The sequence below is a fragment of the Rhinolophus sinicus genome, linkage group LG02, assembly GCF_036562045.2.
Source record: "Rhinolophus sinicus isolate RSC01 linkage group LG02, ASM3656204v1, whole genome shotgun sequence".
NCBI lineage: Eukaryota > Metazoa > Chordata > Mammalia > Chiroptera > Rhinolophidae > Rhinolophus > Rhinolophus sinicus.
Window position 1 is genome coordinate 33,351,454 of NC_133752.1, and position 15,662 is coordinate 33,367,115.

Consider the following 15,662-nt stretch of genomic DNA (forward strand, 5'->3'; position numbering starts at 1 on the left):
AAAAGCTCTATCCTTTATATTTTTATACTCACTAGAACAATTAATTAATCCATCAAATATGTAACATACAGCTAGGACCTGAAGGTACAATAATGATTAAGACTTGACTCCTCAAGAAATGTTAATGACACATGGAAAGTGAATGTATGTAGAGATTGCTTCTTTTTTTTTTATGATAATCTTAACTAGAGATAAAACCAAATAACAGTTACACACATCAAACATCTATTTACACGAGTGCTGATTTAGAAGGCAGAAGTTGTGCTAAACACAGACATGTTGCTTTCTAGGTAGAAGTCAAAAGCCTCCTCAGAACTGTCCTGTACTTCCGATGACAGAAAGAGACAAACAGCTATGTAAGTAGTCCCAGCCATGGATATAAGCTATGGCCATAGGGTGATTTATCTTGTAGTCTAGGGTGTGTTCGAAACCAGACTGAGCTCTGACCTTTCCTACAAGTATCAGACTGAGGACACAACTCAGCCTGGCCATGTTTCCTAGCTTACAGAAGGCACAGTGAGAAGATGACATAAGACATGCAGTGGAGTTCATTGGACCACGTTCCTATAGGTTGGGGGGGTTGGAATTACAGGCAACTCTCACTACTTGGGATCTAAACTACCCTATGAGCCACCCAGAAAGATCTGGTAGTTTCAGGTCCCCATAGCAGGTGTTCACAGAAGATTCTTGTGTTCCAGAATGGAAACAAGTTTTTGGAAAAGCAGGATGTCTAACTTCTGGACTGCCAGTGAGTGAGGTACACTTTCCTCACATGTGCCTAACTACCACTCTTCATTTTTTCTTCTAAACCAAGAAAATTATTTTAATGCTCACGAATGAAGCCGAATCTGGAGGTGTTAATAGGCTGTTTCTACACAAAGAAAAACCATCAACTTCAAATATGGTTTTCAGTTATTTTTTGGATTTTTTTTGCTTGCTTTCTTATTCGTTTGAGACCTACTTTTTATATTCATAAAGGTAAATGAAATAAGCAGATGTCCATAAATGTCTTGTGAATTGTACTGCTTTGTTTTAAATATTGATATTAGGGAGTTGAGACAGAAAACCAAGATTCAGTTTTAATATCAGTGACAATTCATTCAGCTTGAGCTAAGAAGAACAAAATAGATTGTATCATTAACATTGCTAGCACCTCATTTAAGGTGAATTTGTATACTGTTTGCATCAGGAATAAAAATTGCACAATCCCACAATTTTTAAATTTCATAATTTTTCTCACCATAAAATTTAGGAATCCCCCCCTGGCTTTATTGAGGTATAACTGGTTTACAAAAACCTGTACACAAATAGTGCATAAATGTGGTGAGTTTGGATATACATGTGCCCCAGCATTACCATCACCACAAAGGCAATAAAGATATTCATCCCCTCCAAAAAATTTGGGATATATATATATATATATATATATATATATTCCTAATGTTTAGACAATGTTTGGTTTGTTTTTCTGTGAGTATATGTTTGCTTTGATCTCTGCAAATTGCCTCAGTTCATCACAGGTCAGGAAATAGGAGGAATCTAGAAAATGGTATCTCAACTCTCCTTTGCAGTGAAGTGCTATCAAAAGACCACAGGAGGGAGCCTGGGTCCCACCCTGGAAAACCCACTCAATAGCAATGGACTCCTCAGAGGACATCCTGCAGGCTAGGTTGTCTGAGCTACCTCTCCATTTCCTGACAGACTTACTTTAAAGCCTTCGAATATGTACTTAGTGTTAAATGCAAAGTGTGATCTCCGAATAACAAAATCCATGTCCTTTCCAGTCTGAATGACAGCTCTCATATCCCCTTATGAAAAGACTGTTGTTGCAAATATAGAAGAAAGCTAAGGATTTATTTTTACAAATTTCTTGAAATCAAGAATGTGAAACGGTTTTTAAATAACTGCATCCCATAATAAATCTGAAAATCACAAAGTCTATTATCTAATCAAATATAACCAAACATTCAAAGAAGAAAATAAATCCATAAGGAGGAAAATCAATCAGTAGAAAAAGGCCCCAAAATGACACAGATGGCAGAATTATAAACAATGACATTTAAAAGGTTATAATAACTATACTCCCATATGGTTAAGAGCCAGAGGAAAGATTGAGCATGTTAAGTAGAAATATGGAAAATATAAAAGGACATAACAATGTGAGGTAAAAATTACTAAAAGCAGATACAATGCTGCAGAAAATAAGATTAGTGAAATAGAAAACAAAGCAATAGAAACTGTCCAAAACGAAAGTCAGGGGTGAAAAAAAGAATAAAACAATGAAAATTTGATCACAGCATTAATGAACTGTGGACAAATTAAAATGGCCTAATACATGTGTAACTGGAGTTATTAAGGGGAGGATATAGTGAAAATGTATTTGAATAAATAATGGCTGAAAATTACCCAGATTTGGCAAATACTGTAAACATACAGATCTAAGTAGAATTAATGAGCCTGAAGACAGAAGAAATATAAAGAAAAACAAACCAAAGCAAATCGTAATCAAAGTGCTTAAAACAAATGATATAGAGATTATCTTAAAAGGATCCAGTGAAAAATAATAAGGTACATAGATAAGAATGACAGCATGCTTTTTGATGGAAACAATGCAAACCAGAAGATATTCTTACCAGTACAGAAAAATCTTAGAATAATTAAAAAAATAATAAACAAAAATGCTTATAACCTGGATTTATAAACCAAATAATAAAATCTTTCAAATATGAAGGTGAAATAAAGCCTTTGTCAAGCCTAGTATAAAAATCTCTGTCATTTACAAATATGAAAATTCATAGCACCAATAATTTATTGACCAATGAGTTAAACATTAAAGATTCAAATTAAGTTTAATATTATTCTTAGATTGTTGTTATTCATGACAAAGCTGTTCTTAGATATAGTTAACAAATTTGGCATCATTTTATTCTACCAACCATATTTTTCAGATAAAAAGGTTATGGACAATTTTCCAAGGCATTCTGGACTTGACATGATGGTCTAAAAAAAAAAAAAATGTTTCTCATAATTTTCTTCAGTGGCTATACCCCGAGGACACAAAACTGGGTGTTGTGAATAGGTAAAGCCATAGTGGAGGAGAGGAGGGAGGTGTAAGGCATATCTTCTTGGAACATTAATTTTGTTAATTTTTTTTTTTTTTTTTAGAAAAGGAACATAAAACAAAGCAGCATCCCATTATATGAATAACAATATCAGGTAGTAGAATTTAAAATTCACATTGCTTTTAAAGAATACACAAGATAAAGATAAGCTTCATTGGCTGTGCCTTTAAACCTCTCCTCACCTTCTCATTAATTCTGCTTAGATCTGTGTGTTTACAGTATTTGCCAAATCCGGGTAATTTTCAGCCATTATTTATTCAAATACATTTTCTACTATATCCTCCCCTTAACAAATCCAGTTGCACATTTATTAGGCCATTTGAATTCGTCCACAGTTTATTAATGCCGTGATCAAATTTTTATTGTTTTATTCTTCTTTCCCCCACGACTTTCATTTTGGACAGTTTCTATTGCTTTGTTTTTCATTCTTCAGCCACCTCATTTCTTAAATGAGGAAATAGTATGACTCACAAAATAAGTAAATCACTAAACTGTTATTAAAAAATAGCAACCAATCCATGCCTTACAAAGAAATAGAAATTAGAAGAGAGATTTAGAAAAAGCATTTTTGGACCCCAATAAGCTGAGAATATTTCAACAAACAAAATGAAAGGGGAAATAATATCTCACCAATTTCTGTATCAGGCTTATATTGTATGCTCATCTCTTTCTATCAGATGATAACTATACATATGTGAAGATTTAGTTTTGAAAAAAACATATTCTTGCTCATTGAAATCATATATTTAAAATAAAAATCATTTATTATAAAAACAAATCTTTACATTTCTAAATCATTTGCATGTATATTTTCTCTTTTTAAGACTTATTATGTAGTACGGCTTATTAATCTTTCAAGGCTTTGTGCTTTGTTATTCTTTAATTCTTATTTGTCTAACTTTATTACATCTTGATACAATTATCTAAGCTATATAATATCTGCTTTGGAGACTATCTTGAGATTTTTATTTTTGACCTTATAAGAGCATTTTTTTTAACGGTTCATGTGTTTTAAACTGTGCTGGTCTCTTTTTAGAGTTTAAAAAGCTAGATATACCTATTAATCCGATGAGGTTTATTAATTATATTATTTATGTTCACTTTCTTTACTCATTGGTATTGAATAAAAAAAGATCCAAGTAGATTAAAAGTAAAAGGATGAAAAAAGATACATCATGTTAATACTAAACAAAAGAATTATGCAATGGAAATATACAGAGAAAAGAACGTTACCTGGAATAAAATGAATCAATTTATAATAATAAAGTGATCCATTTAGCAAGAAGACATAACAATGCTAAACTTTTATGTACTAGTAACAAAACTTCAAAATGCATGAAGCAAAGACTGATATAACTGCAAGGAGAAATAGAAAGATCCAAAATTAATATTTGGAGAGTTCAACACCTTTTTCTCAATAAATGACGTAACAATTACATGGAAAATAATAAAATGTTCAGCCCTTGAATAAAACTATTAACCAAATTTACAAAAGTGAAATGTATAAAACACTCCAGCCAACAACAGCAGGTTATATTCTTTCAAGTGCACATTATCTACCACAAGATAGATAATATTTTGGCCCACAAAACAAGCCTCACCAAAATGAAAAAGATTTATGTAATACAAGGTAGGTTTCCTAGTCACAATGGATAAATTAGAAATCAATAATAGAAAGATCGCTGGAAAATCCTCAATTATTTTGAAACTTTTTAAAAACTTCTAAATAACCAATGGTTGTAAGAAAAAACAAAATATCAATAATAATGAGAACAAATTTGGAAATGAATGGAAATAAAAACACCACATATCAAAAATCATGGGATGCTATACCAATACTTAAAGAAAATTTTATAGCTCTAAACATTAAATACTGGTATTAGAAACAAAGAAATACATAACATCAATTAACTCATCATCCTTCTTAAGAAATGAGGGTATGGGGAGAAAAGAACAAATAAAACCACAAGTATGCATAAGAAAGGAAACAATAAAAAAAACCAATGAAATAGAAAAATGGAAACAGAAAAAATTAATGAGGGCAAGAGCTGGTGTTTTGGAAAAAAACAATAAAATTCATAAACCTCTGACAAGACTGACCTGGAAAAAGGGATAGAGGAAACAAATTACCAGTATTAGTCATCCTATAAATTCTAGAGATATTAAAATGGTAACAATGTAATATTACAAAAAATCATAATGCCAGTTTAGAGGAAAAGGAAAAAAAATCCTCAAAAGATAAAAACCACCAAAGCCCACTAAAAAAAGTAGAAAATTTGAATACTATATCTAGTTTTATAAAATCGAATTTTTAAGGTACAAATATTTCCCCTAAAAAACCTCCAGTAACAGATGACTCACTGTATTAGTTTGCTAGGGCTGTTGTAACAAAGTACTACAAAATGGGTGGCTTAAACAATGGAAACTTATTATCTCACAGTTCTGGAGGCCAGAAGTCTGAAATCAAGGTGTTGGCATAGTTAGTTCCTTCTGAGGGCTGTGAGGAAAGAGCTGTTCCAAGCTCTCACCTTGGCTTGTAAATGGCCAGCTTCTTCCTGTGACAGCACGTCATCTTCCCTCTGTGCACATCTCTGTGTTCAGATTTCTCCTTCTTATAAGGATATCAATCATATTATATTAGGGCTCACCTTAATGACCTCATTTTAACTTGATTACATCAGTAAGGATCCTCTCTCCAAATAGTCATATTCAGAGGTACTGGGGGGTTAGGACTTTAACATATGAACTTGGGGGGAACACGATTCAACTAATAACACTCCACCCACTGGCCACCCAAAATTCATGTTCTTCTCACCTATATCCATCCTATCACAACATTCCAAATACCTTAACCTACTCCAACATCAACTCTAATTCCAAAATCTCATCCACATATCATCTAAATGAGGTGCGAGTGAGACTCAAGTTGTGATTCATTCTGAGGCAAAATCCTCTAGCTGTGAAACTGTGAAACCAGACAATAAATTATCTACTTCTGAATGCAATCCTGGGACAGATATAGGAGAGATATGCCCATTTCAAAAGGAGAAATTAGAAGGGAGAAAGAGCTTACAGGTCCCAAACAAATCCAAAACCTCATGAGCCAAATTTGATTAGATCTTAAGGCTTGAGACTAATTCTATCAACAGTAAATAAACAAACAGTGCAATCAGAAATGAGCAAAATGCATTAGTAGCCATTTTTTTCCAAAAAGGATATGCAAATGAAAAATATGAACAAGAAAACATGTTCATCATTACTGATTATAGAAATGCAAATTAGAACCACAACTTGAAACCACTATATACCTATTTAATGGCTAAAATAAAATATAGTTATAACACCAAATATTAGAAAGGATGTGGAGAAAGTGGATCACTCATACATTGCTGATGGGAATGTAAAATGGTACAGACACTCTGGAAGTCAGTATGGCATTTTCTTAAAAACTAAATATGCAACTACCATATGACCCAGCAATTGCACGTTTAGGTATTTATCAGAGACAATTGAACACTTACATACATATAAAAACCTGTACATGAATGTCTAAAAGACACTCTATTCGTAATAGTCAAAAAATGGAAACAACTCTGATGCCCTTCAATAGGTAAATGGTTAAGTAAATTGTGAATCTACAATAACATGGAATACTAGTTAGCAACAAAAAGGAACAAAATATTGGTACATGCAACAACCTGGATGAAACTCCAAGGAGTTATGCTCAGTGAAAAGAGCCAATCACAAAAGATTACATACAGTATTATTCCATCTGTACAACATCCTTGAAATAACAAGTTTTAGAAATGAGGATTGATTATTGGTTGCCAGGGTATGGGTGTGAATGAAACAGAAGTGGGTGTGACTGTAAAAGGGGCACATAAGAGACACTCATGGTGGAAATCATCTGTATGTTGCCTACATTGATATTAATATCATGGTTGTGATTTATACTAATAGTTCTGCAAGACATTAACATTAGGAGAAACTGGGTAAAAAATTAATGGGATCTCTCAGCATTATTTCTTACAACTCCATGCATGTCTACAATTATCTAAAAATAAAAAAGATTAAAAATTAAATTATACATTAAAAAATAACTGGTCTGGATATTTCTTACCAGAACCATTTCCCTTGGGCAAGAGAGGTTCACATGTGGAAAATAACATGGGACATCTAAGAAGGAAAAGATGAAAGCAAAAACTGAAAGGAAAGCAGTGGAAGGGATAGCTGTTAAGGAACAGAAAAGAGGATCATTGTAAATTAGGAATCAAGATAACAGGAGTTTCCGGACTAGACTATTCCTCCCTCAATGGAGGAGAGAGGAACCTCAGACAGGAATGGAGTCCTGATGCCCATAGGAAGCTCAGCTCGAAGCACTGGGATTGAGGGTCTGCAATAATACCTGAGCCTAAGTGGGGAACATAGGAGACCCACCAAAAGCTTGCAAAGGATCGTATTTGGTTGGAAAATGAGTATGTCAGCAAGTACTGCTGGAGCACACAAAAGAAATTCCAAGTATACTCTGGACTCTGCGAAGACCCCAGGTCTATTGCACATGTTTTGGGTGAGAGGGAAGTAAGAAGAGGGAAATTGGATTTTTCATACCAAATGATAAGAACTAGGCACCTGATTTCAATTAATTTTAGACAAATAAAGCAAGTTAGTATTTTGTTGACGCTATTGAAGTTGTTATCCTCCAGAAAAATGGAGTAAAATTTGTATTTGCCAGTAGATGTCACAGAATCTTTTCTTACTGACATACTGCAGAAGGGAAGATTTGGATTTATGAATTTCAAGAACCATATGTTCTTTATATTATCTGGAGTAAATAGCCCATATCACTTTGACAAAATGGCTAGAAGATTTTTGGAGCCAGGTCTGGTCTTCTTACTTTTGATGATACCAAGTTGAATCATTTTACATTCTAGAAAGCGTAAGGGTTTCTATTTACCATCTGCTTCCTTTGAATTCCTTTATAGAGACTGGAACAACCATAAAATTCTCAGAAATGGGGCTGTGCCTAAAACAATTAGACAAATAGATGGATTAAAAGGAAATATATATGCAGATAACGGGCACCAAACTGTCATGCTTTTCAGAGGTAAATAGGGTATATACAGATACTAAGCCTTTTTTGTTTTACTACATTAGTAGTTAATTCAATATATTTTAATATTAAATGTCTGTAAAATACTAACAAAATAATGTTATCCCATTATGTTTTCAAGCACAAGTGAACATTTTCCATGGCTTTTATGTCGCAGCTTATTTTTCCCTTTGGAAGCTGAAATAACTCCCAATTTTTCCCACACGGAGGATAAGAAATTTGAGATTATTTTTAGTTCCTTGGCAACCCGATTTACCTTTCTTGGACTTAAATCTTGAGAATTGTAGTGGGTTGAATGTGTCCCTTCAAAATTGATATCTACCCAGAACCTCAGAACATGACCTTATTTTAAAATATGATCTTTGCAGATGTAATTATTTCAGTTAAGTTCACGTCATACTGGATTAATGTGGACCCTAAATCCAGTGATTGGTATCCTTATAAGGAGAGGAGAGGACACACTGTCACACAGGGAGAGGTCATATGAAGACTAAAACAGAGATTAAAGTGGTACAACTGTAACCAAGGAAAACCAAGGATTACCAGAAATGACCAGAGGATAGGAAGAGGAAAGAAGGATCTTCCCCAGGGCTTTCCGAAGGGTATTGCCCTGATGGCACCTTGATTTTAACTTTCTAGCCTCCAGACTGTGTTAGAGCAAATTTCTGTTATTTTGTATCACCCAGTTTGTGGTAATTGTTTAAGATAATCCTAGAAACTAATACAATAATCAATCCTCAGCAACTTTTACTGGATGAGAAAATGTTTGGATGTTTGGTTTGAGTCAGGATATTCATTTCTGTTCTCCATAGAACATGTTTACTTTTTGGTGTTTGAAGGAAAAGCCAAGTGGTTCTACACCTACTGTTTCAGCTAAATAGAAGATGTTAAACCAGTTGGGTGTATTTTTAATCATTCAGTGCCCTTCTTGTTAGAAAGAAAAATTGATTTCTTAACTCTGAACTGCAGGTAGCAGTCACTACTATTGATTAGGAAGACGGTGGTAGTGGAAAAAGAGACAATCAGCTGAGAATTGGATGAAGATTAAGTATCACTCTAGCTCCATCTTATTTTCTAGTAATGTGTTTACCTAACTCTGGGAAATTAGTAACTTTGGCATTTAAAAAATATTCTGGCATAATTTCCATATTTATTCATATGATACCATTCTCTCATTTTTTTGGTGGGAGAGATAAAAAGGAAACAGCCAACATATTGTCATATTTGTTTTACCAGGAATAACAGGATTTTATAGACATTACCACTATATTCTAAAAATAATTTAAAATTACGCAAAAGATGAACATGGGAGTGAAGACGAAAGGGAGACTTGGGGAAAAGGTGGACTTAAAACTGGAACTAAGAGGGCTCTTTCATTCTTATTAATTTATTTCTGGTTTGTTTATAAGTCAAATTATCTTTGCTGGAAACAAATGGAAGCAATTGAATATCCTTAGCCCTAATCCTTAAGGAGAGTGAGGATGGCCCATATGACTGGATTTCCTCCAGTAGAAGAGTAAGAAGGGCATCACGGTAATTCTGCTCAATCTCGCAAGTTCACTCCAGAACAGAAATGGCAGACAGTTCTCAGCTTGTGGGTTCATCTCTTGGTAGAGAGAGAAGTGGAAAAGGAAATGGTTTCTTGATTCCCTTCATTATCACCTTTCCTAATCGCTACCCACAGCCCTCTCCTTGTGGTGGGGCTTCACACCTCACCCGTCTGCCACATAAGGACACAGTGTTGGGATAGATCAGGAAATCACTCTTCTTGTAAGTCTGCTGTAATTGTGAGATCTTTGCAACCATTTTTCAAGCTTTTGGAAAAGTCTCATTATATAATTTATAACTGGTCTCCAAAAAATTAATTCATTTCAAAAAAAGCTGACAAAGTAAAGAACAACGTAAATTATTGAACTTAATGTTATAATAATTTGCCCTGTTAAGGAATTGAACGTTTATCGATTTTGTTGGTGTAAGAGTTTGGATACATGTTTTCACAAATGACAAAGAGCTTAAAGCTTATCCTTTCAAGAATAAGATGTAACTTGATGGCATTTTCATGTTAAAAAATTATAGGAGTAATATTCTTGTCTATGACTTTACAAATTGTGGTTTACATTTTCAAAGTTGGAAAAAGTCACAGAAAATAGTCTACCCAGTCACCTTCCCAATTCATATGCTCATGCTCTTTGTCTCATCCATTACAAAGATTTGTTTTTCCAAGAAGAAATATACTCCAAAGAATTCCAAGATGAAGTAAGTCAATTAGAAAGGAATTACCCATGGCATAAAGTAGAAGAGATTGTATCCCTAGATATCATTATTTTTCTGAGGCTCATCAACCAGAATGTGATAAACTACCTGAATATCTATGAATAGGTGCACGCTGTATGTGTATGTGTTTATTTCTGTGTGTTCATGTGTATGTTTGTGTGTGTACAAAGAAGAGAGAAACTAAGAAAAAAAATCATTTGTGAAGAAGGGAAAATAAAATGTAACTTAGGTATTTCATTTAATTTTGTATTGATTCCCTTCTGTCATTAGGATCCAAAGTCCATAAAGACGGGACTTAATCTGTTATGTCACTGGTGTAGGCCCAATGAATAGAATACCGTGTTTCCCCGAAAATAAGATCTAGCTGGACAATCGCCTGTAATGCGTCTTTTGGAGCAAAAATTAATATCAGATCCGGTATTATATTATGTTATATTATATTCTTGTATTATATTATATTATACCTGGTCTTGCATTATATTAAAATAGACCGGGTCTTATATTAATTTTTGCTCCAAAAGATGCATTAGAGCTGATGGTCCGGCTAGGTCTTATTTTTGGAGAAAGTCAGTAGTTCCTGTCAAATAATAGGTATTTTATAAGTATTTGTTTAGTTAATGAAATAAATGAATAGAGGGCTATATTAAAATGTACTTTAAGATAAGTATAATGGAACAATGTTATGTAATTGCAGAGAAAAGAGTGTAAAAATTATATTTGCCAAGATTAAAAAACTCATTCTTTTGAGATGAAACTCACATAACATAAAGATTATCATTTTAACCACTTTAGGGCATACAATCCAGTGGCTTTTAGTAGATTCACAATGTTATGCAACCGTCACCACTATCTAATTCCAGAACATTTTCAGCTGTCTCTATGAAAATGCCTATTTTGGGCATTTAATATAAATGTAATTATGTAGTATGTGGTCTTTTGTGGAAACCAATAGAAGTTTATACTAACCAGGTGAATACTAATCAAGAGGAAAATAATCTCAATCTCAGTAAGAGAGGTTTGTGATATATTGACTTACCCTGACCCAACCCCCACACCCAAGCTCATATACCCAATGTAGGGTTCTAGCACCATAGGAAACAAAACAGGTCACATTCTTAAAGAACTGTGATTGTTTGTTTTTATTTGTCTGGAGGATCTTCGAAAGACTATCCATGTTGTAGCATGTATTAGTACACCATTTTTTATGACTGATAAGGTGGCTCTGACAGTTTTTGCCACTTTCTTTACTCCTTTTATGGAAAGAGAGTATTTTGGAGTCTCCCACTCCACCATTTTTGCTGATGTCACTCACAAAAATTTCAATTGCTTTTATTTTTAATTGACTTTAGTTTCCAAAGATTTAGAACATATTGACTTTTCAATACTTCTGAACATGATCATTACAAAATAGATTAAGTGAGTGGACAATGGCAAATCAAGTGCTTTCAAAAGCCAAGTGACTTGTTAATGTGTAAGGCAGGCTGGAAGGAGGAAGATATGAATGAAAGGGTTATTGATGAGAGAGAGAATATGTCTCGTAAAAAATTTCAAATCCACTGAAAAAATTACAAGCAAATTTGTAAACATATGAGTAAAATATAAATATATAAATAGGCTGAATTTTGTCCATGGATCACAAATTTTTGACTGTAAATTATTGTCAATGTGTGTTAAAATTTTTCAGTGACTTTTGTAGATTATATATCATGTGTGATCTTTTAATATCACTTTTTATAATGACTTTTCTTATTCTAAGTGTGAGTTGTTGCATCCTAAAATTTTGTTAGCATAGTTTACATGTGACAATGTTATTAAAAGTGTTTCATATTATGTTTAGATTCATTTGACAACTGCACATCTATTCAGTTCATGATGTCTGTCTGGCTGTGCTAAATACACAAATTATTCCTTTAAAAATATAGTAAATCTATTTTGATCACAGACTATTCTTACATTAGAAAAATTTGGAGTTCCTTTATACAAAGCAGTTTTTTAAAGTTACCATCATCAAATTATGTCTGGCTCAAGTCTAAATAAAAAATACTTTCTTTAAAGATCAAATAAACAAAAACAGACTATTTATTAGAGCAGTTTTACCTTGGCAGCAAAATTTAATGGAAAGTATAGTGTTCCTATATCCCCCATTCCTCCACACACTCACAGCCATCATTATATCCCACAGCACAGTTCTACATTTGCTACAATCAATGAACATCAACACAGCATTATCATTCAAAGCCCATAATTTACACTAGGGTTGCTCTTGGTGTTGTATGTTTTACAGGTTTTGATAAATGTATAATGAAATGTATCCACCATTATCATCTCAATGAGAATAGTTTCATTGCCCTAAAAAATCACTTTGCTGCATCTATTTCTCCCTTTTCTCCCCTTGTCCTGGTAACCACTGATCTTTTTAAAATCTCCACAGTTTTGTCTTTTCTAGAATGTCATATAGTTGGAATCATACCATATGAGCCTTTTCAGATTGCCTTCTTTCACATATAATATGCATTTAAGGTTCCTCTATATCTTTTCATAGCTTGATAATTCTTTTCTTTTTAGCACTAAATGATATTCCATTGCCTGCATAGACCACTGTTGATTTACTCATTTGCCCGCTGAAGGGACATCTTGCTTGCTTCCAAGTGTTGGTAATTACGGACAGAGCTTCTATAAATATCCATGTGCAGGTTTTTGTGTATACATAAGTTTTCTACTCATTTGGGTAAATACGAAGCAGTATAATCGTTGAATCATATGGTAGGAATATGTTTAGTTTTGTCAGAAACTGCCAAACAATTTTCCAAGGAGTTTGTATCATTTTGCATTCCCACTAGCATGTAGTATTTTCTCTGTTCCTCCATATCCCCACCAGCATTTGATGCTGTCAATGTTTGGGATTTCAGTCATTCTAATGTGTGTGTAATGGTATATAATTTTAATTTGCAATTCTGTAATGATGCATGATGTTGAACATCTTTTCATATGCTTATTTGAAAAATATGAAATGTACCACAAACCTACATGTCATTCTTGCACAGAGGACATGGTCATCTTCTCTGCATCATTTCAATTTTATTGTATGTGTTTCCAAAGTGATCACTGTCCATTATTTTGATTCCCCAGTTAAAGGATGTAACAGTTAAAACAAACATGTAATAATGAGATAACTTGGAGTATGTCATTGATGGAAGGTTCATGTCTATTTCTGGAAAATATAAATGAGATCAGACCTGTGAATGGAGAAAAGAGAGCAATGGGCATCTGGGAACATAGAAGAGGAAAAAAAAAAGAAAATAAAACAGTAGGAAAGAGGTGTGTTTTCAGACAGACCTGGAAAGGCATCCTCGGTTCAGTGTGTGCGGAGAGAAAGAGGGCAGATTTTGATAAGAAAGTTAAAACTGGGGGCAGAAACTTGGTTTTAGAAACACTTAGCAAGTTCTCTTCCAATATATTATTGTTTCATCTTTTCCTGCAGCCTCAAGTGCTGTTTACACAGAATTTAGAAAATTAAATTTTGAAGTACGGGAAACAGTGTGACTCCACACTTATGAAAAATAATCAGATTGTTTAGGGATGGAATATTATTTTAAAATTATAATTGGATGCCTATATTTTAAGATGTTGTGATATTCAATACCTTGTACCAGGCCCTGTTTTGGCACTGTGAATAAAACAAGTTTCCTATCCTAATGGAAGTTATAGACCAGTGGCTGGTGGCAAAAATAAAACATAAACAAAAATATAATATATAGAATGTAGAGCAATAAAGCAGGGTAAGTTAAAAAGGTGGCACTGATGTAGCTCACTATTTTATGTAGATTTACTGGGGAAGATTATTCCTTTATATCATATTTGAGAAGAGTCCTGAAATGTTCTCATACAGGATAGATTTGGCCATTCCCTGGGGAAAGAACATCTCAGATGAGAAAATAACAAATGCAAAGGCCCAAGTGTGAAAATTCAGTTCCTCGGAATATGCAAAGAACAGCAAGGTGGCTTGTAGGACTGGAATAATGGTAACTGTATTACAATACAGTTGAATTATAATTGTAATATATTGTAATTGAATTATAATTGTAATATAATAGAAGTTGATGTGAGAGTAATAGAAAAAAATATATAGGGCTATATAGGGCTTCATGATAACTTTAAATTTCCCTAAGCATGAAATGTGAAAATTCAATCAACCAACTTGTCTTAAATGGCATTTACAGCACACTCTATCTAAAGAGAACAAAATGCATTTAAATTCACATGCACGTAAACCATTACCAAGATTGACCATATTTTAGACAATAAAATAAGTATCATTAATTTAAAAGTGTTTGGATGAATATGGAAACACCATATCAGAATATGTGGAATGTCACTAAAACAATACTAAGGGAAAATTTATAGCACAAAAAGCTTACAATAGAAATGATTAAGAGTCTCAAATCAATTATCTCACCTTTCACTTTAAGAAATGAGAAACAGAAGAGCAAGTATAATCTAAAGTAAGCAGAAGAAATAAAATAATAAATATCAAAGTAGGAATCAATGAAATAGAAACCAAAAACAGTGATAGAGAATATCAATAAAACCAAAAACCGATTCTGTATCAGGGTGAGAAAGGTGATATCACCACAGATTCTACAGTTGTTAAAGGAAAATGAAGAAATATTAAAAACAATATATAGCTGCCTATAAATTTGACAGCTTATATGAGATGGACAAATTGCTTATATGACATAAACTACTAAAGTCTATACAAGAAACAATCAACAACCTGATAGCTCTATACCTATACCTATTGTAGAGTAATCCTCCCCTGTCCCAGAGTTTCACTGATGAATTCTACCAAATATTTACCAATAATATCAATTGGTAAATAATAGAAATAATACCAATTCTATGCAAAGTCTTCCAGAAAATTTAAGAGAAATAAATATTTCCCACCTCCTCTGTGAGCATTACCCTGAACCAAAACAGAGGCCAGTACAAGAAAAGTAAATGCAGACAAACATCCCTCATAAACACAGACATAAATTTCTAAACAAAATATTATAAAACCAAATATAATTATATACAAAAGGGACAGCACACCATTTTCACCTAAGGTTTGTCCTACAAATTTAAGATTTATTTAACATTAAAAAATATCAGTCAAG

The 15,662-nt window shown here is 33.2% G+C and overlaps 1 non-coding gene across 1 annotated transcript; it reads right to left on the minus strand.

The window, feature by feature from the left end:
* Positions 1 to 13,505: 13,505 nt before the first annotated feature.
* Positions 13,506 to 13,612, minus strand: LOC141570243 (U6 spliceosomal RNA). The gene has a single exon (XR_012494253.1). It is a non-coding gene; the product is annotated as a U6 spliceosomal RNA (small nuclear RNA).
* Positions 13,613 to 15,662: the final 2,050 nt, after the last annotated feature.